Source organism: Podarcis erhardii, assembly GCF_964252035.2.
Source record: "Podarcis erhardii genome assembly, chromosome: 3".
Lineage (NCBI taxonomy): Eukaryota > Metazoa > Chordata > Lepidosauria > Squamata > Lacertidae > Podarcis > Podarcis erhardii.
In genome coordinates, this window is record NC_138507.1 from 63,007,512 (window position 1) to 63,016,015 (window position 8,504).

At 41.5% G+C, this 8,504-nt stretch overlaps 1 long non-coding RNA gene across 11 annotated transcripts in view; it reads left to right on the forward strand.

Moving 5' to 3' along the window:
• LOC309338280 overlaps window positions 1-7,738 on the forward strand; it is a 107,043-nt gene extending 99,305 nt beyond the window's left edge. For 8 of the 11 annotated variants that reach the window (XR_014154818.1, XR_014154819.1, XR_014154820.1 and 5 more), the window contains 3 exons: window positions 1,926-2,027; window positions 5,546-5,712; window positions 7,383-7,738. This is a non-coding gene — a long non-coding RNA (uncharacterized lncRNA). Of the gene's footprint in view, window positions 1-1,925; window positions 2,070-5,545; window positions 5,713-7,382 lie in introns of all 11 variants that reach the window. The other 3 variants (XR_014154821.1, XR_014154827.1, XR_014154822.1) reach the window with 2 other exon arrangements.
• The last annotated feature ends 766 nt before the right edge of the window (window positions 7,739-8,504 follow it).

An 8,504-nucleotide genomic window follows, 5' to 3' on the forward strand; every position in this document is an offset into this window, starting at 1 on the left:
AGCAGCGCACGGAAATGCCGTTTACCTTCCCGCTGGAGCGGTACCTATTTATCTACTTGCACTTTGATGTGCTTTTGAACTGCTAGGTTGGCAGGAGCAGGGACCGAGCAATGGGAGCTCACCCTGTTGCGGGGAATTGAACCACTGACCTTCTCATTGGCAAGCCCTAGGCTCAATGGTTTAGACCACAGCGCCACCCGACCAACTAAGTTTGTTCTTGGTATGAGCTTTTGTGAATCTGAAGAAGTGTGCATGCACACGAAAGCTCATACCAAGAACAAACTTAGTTGGGCTCTAAAGTGCTACTGGACAATTTTTTATTATTATTATTTCTTATATATATTATTTTTTAGTGTTAGATGCCTTCTGTCTTATCCAGCTGCTTTACCAAAACCAACATCTGACGTATGAATCTTAGGCTGGTATAGTTTATATTAGCCTTTGGCCTGCCAAACTGGATATGCTGAATCAGAAGTTAAATTTTAATTGGATAGTAGGGTAGGGCACTCGGGCTATCTGTTGGGTTGTACTTGAAAAATCTCTCTGTTGCTTTTCTATATCTTGTGTTACCCTGGCCTTTTGTGCTTTCAAAGATATCAGAAGGCTCATAGGGAAAGCCAGCATCAGGAGAGAACCCCGCCGCTGTAGCTGCTGTATCTTTCCCTGCATCAGCCTCTCCCCCTCTGTACAACTTCCCATGTGGCTTCGCTTAAATATTTCCCATGAAATTGCATATGTTCCACAGAAACAAATTGACACAAAATGGGGACTGGGGGTGGTTACGCAGTTATTGATTACTTGATGAATATTCAGCAATGTGTGCATTCAGCTGGAAATAATGTTGTCATTTATGAGGTGTGAAAAGATGATAACGGATACAGCAAATGAGAATGTTGTTGTCTTGGCCAACACTATATGAAGTGTAAAAGTCTTTGTTCCAATTTACTATTCATTTATTCTGAGTTAATAATAATAATAATAATAATAATAATAATAATAATGCATTTTGGATTTTATGACTCTTCCCTTTTGCCCATTCTCCACCTCACAGTCAAACCAGGAAAGTTCTGGTTACTGTTAATCAAAGTTTATTTCTATGTGAGTAGACACCTTCCTACTGAATCCCACCTGCCAGCAAGAGGCTGATGATTTTCCTTCTTGTTATGTGAGGCTTTTGGCCTAACCACTGAGTATCATTATATCAAGCAAGCACAAATCTTGCCTAGTAGAGGTATCAGTGGTAGCAGACAGGCGAGCAATGGAGAGAAGGGTGATGGCATATTTAGAGTACAGAGGCTAAATTCTGGGATTTTGTCTGACCCAATTGGCTCAGATCAAATGAAACATGGGGTCTCTTTAAACCCTAATCTTCATTTATTTTATTCATTCATTCATTTAAAGTATATCTTGCCCACTCTTCATTGCTCAAGTAGTCCCAGAATGAGTTATATTAAAATTCAAAAACATTACACATTAATGGCAGGAAAGTGACCAGTGAAATAAAGCAACAATGCAGCAAAAGCCTGGCCAAAAAGGACACCTTCTGTGGGCACCAAAAGCTTTTAAGACTCAGTAGCAGCTGCACCTGGGAAGGGAGGGAATTCTATAATCAAGATGCCATTACAGAGAAACTCCTCTCTTGCAATGCATTGCATCAGTTATGAGGCTCTCCCCCATGGTTCTTAATACACAAGCAGGTCTTAATAAGAGAAGATGCTTTGCTGGGTATCTAGGTCTCAGGCAATATTTTGGAAGATTAAACAAATTGAGTTTGGGTTGGAGTGAATGACCCTAGCCAGGCCTATTCATGGACCCCAGGGCTGACAAGTGATGGCAGTCATTGTTAGATTAACTATCTTCAATGTTCTCAAGCAGATGTGCTGGGAAAGTAACAATCTGATTGAGTATTTTCATTCTTCCTACAGGTGATGGAATGACTCAGCACAATTCCATTTATTTCAGAGGATGATCAAGGAAACAAAGAAACAGGAGTTGGTGGAGATGCTCTTCATGGAGAAAAGGACAAGGTGGAGGTTTTGCCTGTATGCTTTTGTTATTATCCTATTAAGGTAGGATGAAAAATACTCAAGGCTAGAGTCAAGTTTTATGACAGGATACCATATAAAATACTGTGTGTGTTTATATGCTGGCTAAGAACCCACTTACAGTTATGGGACAGGTTGTGAGGGAGAAGATTAGGAAGCAAAAGAAAGGCTTGCAGTGGGTTCTTTAAATGTCTGTTCTGGACACATGAAATTGTTTCATCCTGAGCTGGACTGACAGAAGCTCTCCAAGGTCTGTTGCAGAAGACCCACCATGCTCAAAAGCCAACAATCCCAGTCCTTTATCTGCAGATCTCACATTTTGGGGTGGTGCATAGAAAACTCTCATTCACCATCTATCTTAACCAAATGGGAGCATCCATTAATGATATGATTGATCCAGAGCTATGTTCTCTAAAATATGTTCTGGGGACAGTAGCTATGGTATGGAACAATCCTATGAAATAAAAGTGGCCCAAAGAGTTTTGCCATTGTATCCAGATAACTTTGACCTTCTGGGTTTTACAATAAAATATGTACAATGTTTTGGCAAAAGGCTCTTAATTGGCTGTTCAATTCATGTTCTACCTTTGAGAAATTTAGTGTGTTCTTAGAATAATGTCGAAGGTATAGTGGTGGAGACCACAGAGTGTTGAGACTCCTCAGTAGTGTTTCAAACTTTTGCTCAAAATAAGGCAGCAGGTCCTGTAATGAAATTGATCTTTCTTGGTATTGAGCTGGACTCTAGAGGCGGGGGTGGGGTGGGGGCGTATTTCTAGGTTGCTTCAGGAGAAGCTTTATAATTTAAGGCAGAAGATCAAGAAGATGAGTAGCTGGGTGCAAGATGTATTAAAGGATTTTGACATCTTTACTGAGTATCTTAATTTTGTTTACTGGGTTGTTCTGGCAAGAGCTTTTTGTGGTCACTCTTGCACCTCTATGGTAGAACTTACATCAGGGTGTCTGAAGCCATAGGAGACATGGCAGTTTGGGAGACTCTCCTGCCTGATCAGTTACAGAGTCTCCTTTTAAAGGGGTCTGCTATTATTATAGCCTTAGTTGTACTCTGATAGTAAAAGGGGTTTAGAGTATGTTTAGTTTGAAGCAAATCAAGTGCAAAGCAGCGATCCCCAGGCTGGCGAAAGCTCAGTTTAACTTGAATTCTTACATTTCTTGCAATTTCCCCTATTTTGGTAGCTATAGTCTTTTGGATCAAGCAGTTCTATAATAACACTGTGCTATTTTGGTGTGACGGTAAACCTGAAGTGCACATTATTAACTCCCAGTCATCCAATTCTGTACTGGTTTAACTTGTTAAGAATTTACTGTTCTGTTTACAACCAGGGATGTTGTGTTCCTGAGGCAGATAATGAGATTGTGGATGTCCTGCCTCTATTTCAGATCATAGAGTGCTCGTCTTTGGCACCAGAAGCACACTAAGCCTCAGGACCTTTAGAGCTTTGGAGATAAGGAGTTGATAAGGCTATTGTTGTTCTCAGGCACTTTTCACCAGTTGATAGGGGTGTTGAGAGGATGATGGTTAGGCAGCATGGAGTGGTCATAGAGCAGCTAGGATTGTTTTCTGTAAATTTCAGAAATTCATAGGCAGCAACTATCAAATGAGGGTTGTGATATTTATGTATAAAATATGGCTGAGGGATCTGTGGAAAGTGTGTGTGTGTTAGTGGTTAAAGTTAGCAAAGTCACCCCCATGGGAAAATGAACTAACAATGGAACAATTAAGAGAGTCTATTAAAGGGCAAGTCATCTTCAGTTTGCACCAATTAGGATATAATAAAATAGGCTGTACCTGCAAACAGGAAGTGTATAATTGAAGGTACAAGAGCCCATAAACGCCAATAGCACTTTGCCTATCCTCACCAGACAGGTTGCTGCTGCGATTGTGTTTTATTATTATTTAAAATAGACACATCAGGTCTGAAAAACAACAAGAGAGGAGGAACACACAGATTTTCCAGTGTATAGTTTTAGGTTTGTGTAAAAGAAAATACAATTTATCTTCTCTCTCCCATTTGACTTGAGTGAGCGTTTGCTTTGTTAAACATTGTTCCGTTTGCTTAATCTGCTTTGTAACCAATGCAGTCTCATAGTATGTACATTCCTAGCCTTTTAATATAATCATTGCTTTTCATGCTTATCCTGTACTTTGCTCCCCCGCATATTTACTCTAGAGTTTTGGTTCCTTTGTATGCAAGGAACTGCTAGTCATATTACATTCTTCCGGTGTTGCCTCTTTTATGTTGTAATCTTGCAATTACAAGATCCATAGTCTTTATATTCTGTCACTAGTAAATGGGCAGGCTGATCCCTTTTGTGCTGGGTGGTTGCTGAGTCCAGCATCATGTAGTCATGGTTCCTATGCTCAGCCAGCAGCACAGAAGCAATACCATGACCATAGCAGAAGTGACTTGACTGGTGGGGTGGAGATGTGGGAGGAATGAGGCAACAGGGGCCTTGGTGTGGTGCAGGCATGTTAGTGGAGTCAATGTGGTGCTCCTGCCAGTGCACACACACTACGCCAGCCTCCTTGCCACCTACCCTTCCCCCTTCTCTGTCTCAACCACTACTGAACAATAGTAGTAACTTAACTGCCACACCCAATCATGAGGTTCCTTTGTGATAACAGCAACATGCTCTCCATGGCAATGTATTGTGCAGGGAAAGTACCAATCAATGCACAGGGGTGGACAAACAATTCTGTGAGATCAGCCAACATGGTACACACAACATGGTTCACACAAATATATAGCACAGAACTGGATAGCCAGGACCCTCTTCAGTGTAGACAGTGGCGGGTCGCAGGGTCGTGACGTGCATCCTGGGGGTGTGGCATGCCACCTGCAGAGGTGTGGTGCCCAGCGCGGGTGGGCAGGGGCAGCCATGATGGCACGCCACCGGGATTGTGCTGCCGGGGGTGGTGCGCTCCCCCCGCACTCCTCTTCCTCCGCCAGTGAGTGTAGACCATCACAATGGGCAAGAAGGTATCCACTGACAGCTTAAGCATGAGCTATGTGACTTTGCAAGTGGGTCCTTGTGGGACAGTTTTATAATAGTATATAGTGGTGTTATTTTTAGTATGTATTCCATACTTATTTTTGGTTTTGTGTACACCACTCTGATATTTGTAATACTGGAGATTTTGAAAAGGTTATAAATCTGTTTAAATGATGATGATGATAAGTTAATCATTGCCATTCACCACTTTGATGATGATGTTTCAACTCATTGTTTGTGTGCTGATAGCAAAATGATCCTTCAGTCAAGACCTCTTTCCATAGTCAGATTTTGTTTTTCTCAATGACAGCTTGTCTGAAGGGCACTGGGATTATGTACCCTTCTTTTCCTCAACACATTTATATGTCATAATTAAATTGCATTGAATTTTACCTCACCCTTTTCTCATTCATGTAACTGCAAAGTGAAGTTGAATATATAATAGTAAAGTGTCTTCTAAGAACAAAATATACATGGTTGTCTTTCAGACCTTTCTGCTGTACATTCTTCCATCAGCCCCAGTCAAGAAGGCCAGGGATGATGGGAGTTGTAGTTCAGCAACAACTGTAAGGCCACAGGCTCCCAGCCCTGTAAAAGAAGAGCCTTTGTCCACAAGATACAGATACAAGAAACCGACAGGATGAGATACCATGAGGTGAGACTTAGCTGAGAACTATAATGTGCCTGGAATAAATTCAGTTGTAATAATAACAAAATTGGTAGGCCATCAGCAAAAATCAGCAGCTCCTTAAAATGCATTTAATTTCATTTTTATTCACCTAAATACTTCAAAAAGGCTACTTTCTTGTTTCTAATCCCCAAAGGATTAAACATTCAAAGGTTTTTGTAGAACACATAGCAAAATATTTTATTTCAGCACACCAGGTTGACAGCTACCACAGTCGTCATACTTTAGCTGTGGTTGTAAGGGATTGCATTTGGAAAGCCAGTTAATAACAGGTAAGCTCTATCCAGCCGCGTTAGTGCTGAGGAAGCTGTCAGATGTTTGCCATGGTTTCCCCCCTTCCCCTCACATTCTCTTTTACCCTTCTTTTACATGCTCACACTCCTTTTCTCCATCTTTCCCTTCCTTCCTTCCTTCCTTCCTTCCTTCCTTCCTTCCTCCCTCCCTTCCTCCCTCCCTCCCTCCCTCCCTCCCTCCCTCCCTTCTGAAGTGTAGGTGGGTTCAGGCATGATCCAAGACCGAGATTCAGCTCAAAACTGATTTATTGGAACATCAGGAACAATAAGAATAAGAATGAAAAACAGGGGCATTTGGCCACTATATACACTTTAAGCCGGTCCAGGCAAAACATACACCCACCCCCACCTGTGATAGGTTGCTTTAATACTGCAATTAGCAAATCACAACACTGGCTCTATCTCAGCAGGGATTGGCAACCTGCCAGCTACTAACAATGTCACTGGAGGATTTTAGAATCCTCTCTGTCTTTTGTTATGCAGATGAAGCTCCTGAGCTCAGGCTGCCTGCATAAAGCCTAGCTTTGGCCTACAATGCCTGCATATATAACACCTTCCTTCCTTGTGCCGCTATCACCTTTCTCTCTACGCTATTGGTCTTTTTCTGCTTCTTACACCCTGAATTTCTCAACCAAACACCTTCTCTATTGCTAGTCTCTACTACTGGAATTCTCTCTCTCAATGGAGTGAGCCAGTATGATTTGGAAACTCTTTCCTAGGGTTACCTGTTGTAGTAGACACTACTGAGCATGCTCAGAACTATCTATTTATGCTAGGGTGGTGGCGGCACCTAGAGTTCCCATGGTTCTGGGTAGGGAAAGCTGGCAACATGGGATGAGCCATATCTAGCTATTATTGAACTCCTAGGTTAGAGGTGGGAAACTGTATCTGATTGATGGACTCCGCCACCCTGTAGGCTAAGTTTGATGTCAGGTGGGCTTTTATTTTGAAACTGTGGACAAAGTTACAAGCCGCAAAGCACAAACAGTAAGCTGATTGTCAAGTCTTATGGAGCCCCTTGCAAAGTGCCCCACAAGACTCAACAATCCACTGATAACTGGATCTTGTGGATTACTTTGCAAGGAGTCACCTAGGTAGACATGGCTCATTACAAGGCTCCAATGTTTCTTACCCAGACAGCTTTTGGAAGGTTAGAAATTCATGAAATTGATTGCTTTTTGGAACTGTTGGGGAGAGGGATTAATTTCTGAATGTTTCTAAGTTTTGATTTCATCACAAGCTGTGAAGCATACATTGGATGCACCTTTGCTGAACGGATATTGCTCATTGAAACATTTGAAAGCAGCAATAATATTCAAAGCTTTCTTTTTTTTTTTGTTCCAGCTTCATATTTGGTACTGCTGAAAATGTTGCTATTGACTTCTGAGGAAGACTAAATGATATGAATATTGAACAAATGGCATTCCTAAAGGTGATGCTTGGAGGCATTTCAACTACATTCCCCTGCGCTCAATGTTCCTGTTGGTTGAGAAATGTGGTACCAGGCCAGACAACCGCAGTGATGGAATGGAGTAGGTATTGACAGCAAACAATGCAGAGCGGAAGCAAGGGAACATTTGAAATTATTTGATCCACTACTTTTGATTGTATTACTAGCAGGCACCACTTGATAAACTATAAAAATGCATTATTAGGAGAATGAAAAACTGGCAACTAGTAAGTTGGGTTGGAGGCAGTGACTCTATGTTTAAACATGCAAGGAGGTACACAAGCCAATTTAAAATGCCATGAAGCAAAAACTCCTGCATCTCAAATGATAGTTCCCCAAGTGAAGTCACAATGGATTGAAGTGACCACAAACCAGGCTTCCTCCTGGATTGAATCTTCACTTGGAGAACTGTCATCTGAACAATCCGGACTCTGAGCTTCGTTCAGTGACAGTTCTGATATGAACTGTATGAAAAACAGATCTTGAAAGAGAAAAACTAAATAGAATCGTAGAATTGTGTTTTTGCAGCTATATCCTTGCAACTAGTACATTACTATGCTTGAAGGACATCTCAATATGCAGTAGATAAGCAGTTAAGAATGGCTATGCTTAACCATTAAGTTAGTTGGTGAATAAGGAAGTTGGGAGGGCCATGAAGAAAAATGGGCTCATCTCCCCTGCCTTGTCTTCACTCTCCATCCCTGAACATCTTCATAAGTGAGCTTCTTTCAGAAGAACCCTGAGGGGACTTTCTGGACTTTGGGGTTCATACATTAAGTGGTTGGGGCTGGTGTGTGTGCCTGCGTGGATGCTAGGTATTAACGTCACCTGCTTTGGGACTACTTTTGGATGTGAAATCAGGATATTTTAACTGGACCTATTTCTAAGCTTTATGCTCACTTAAATTTTGATGCATGTTAAACGAACTGCTAATTGCTGGTTTTCTTCAGTGCCATATTGTAGTGTTGTTGTGCTTTTTATTACGTGTTATTAATGTACTTAGATTATGTATTTGG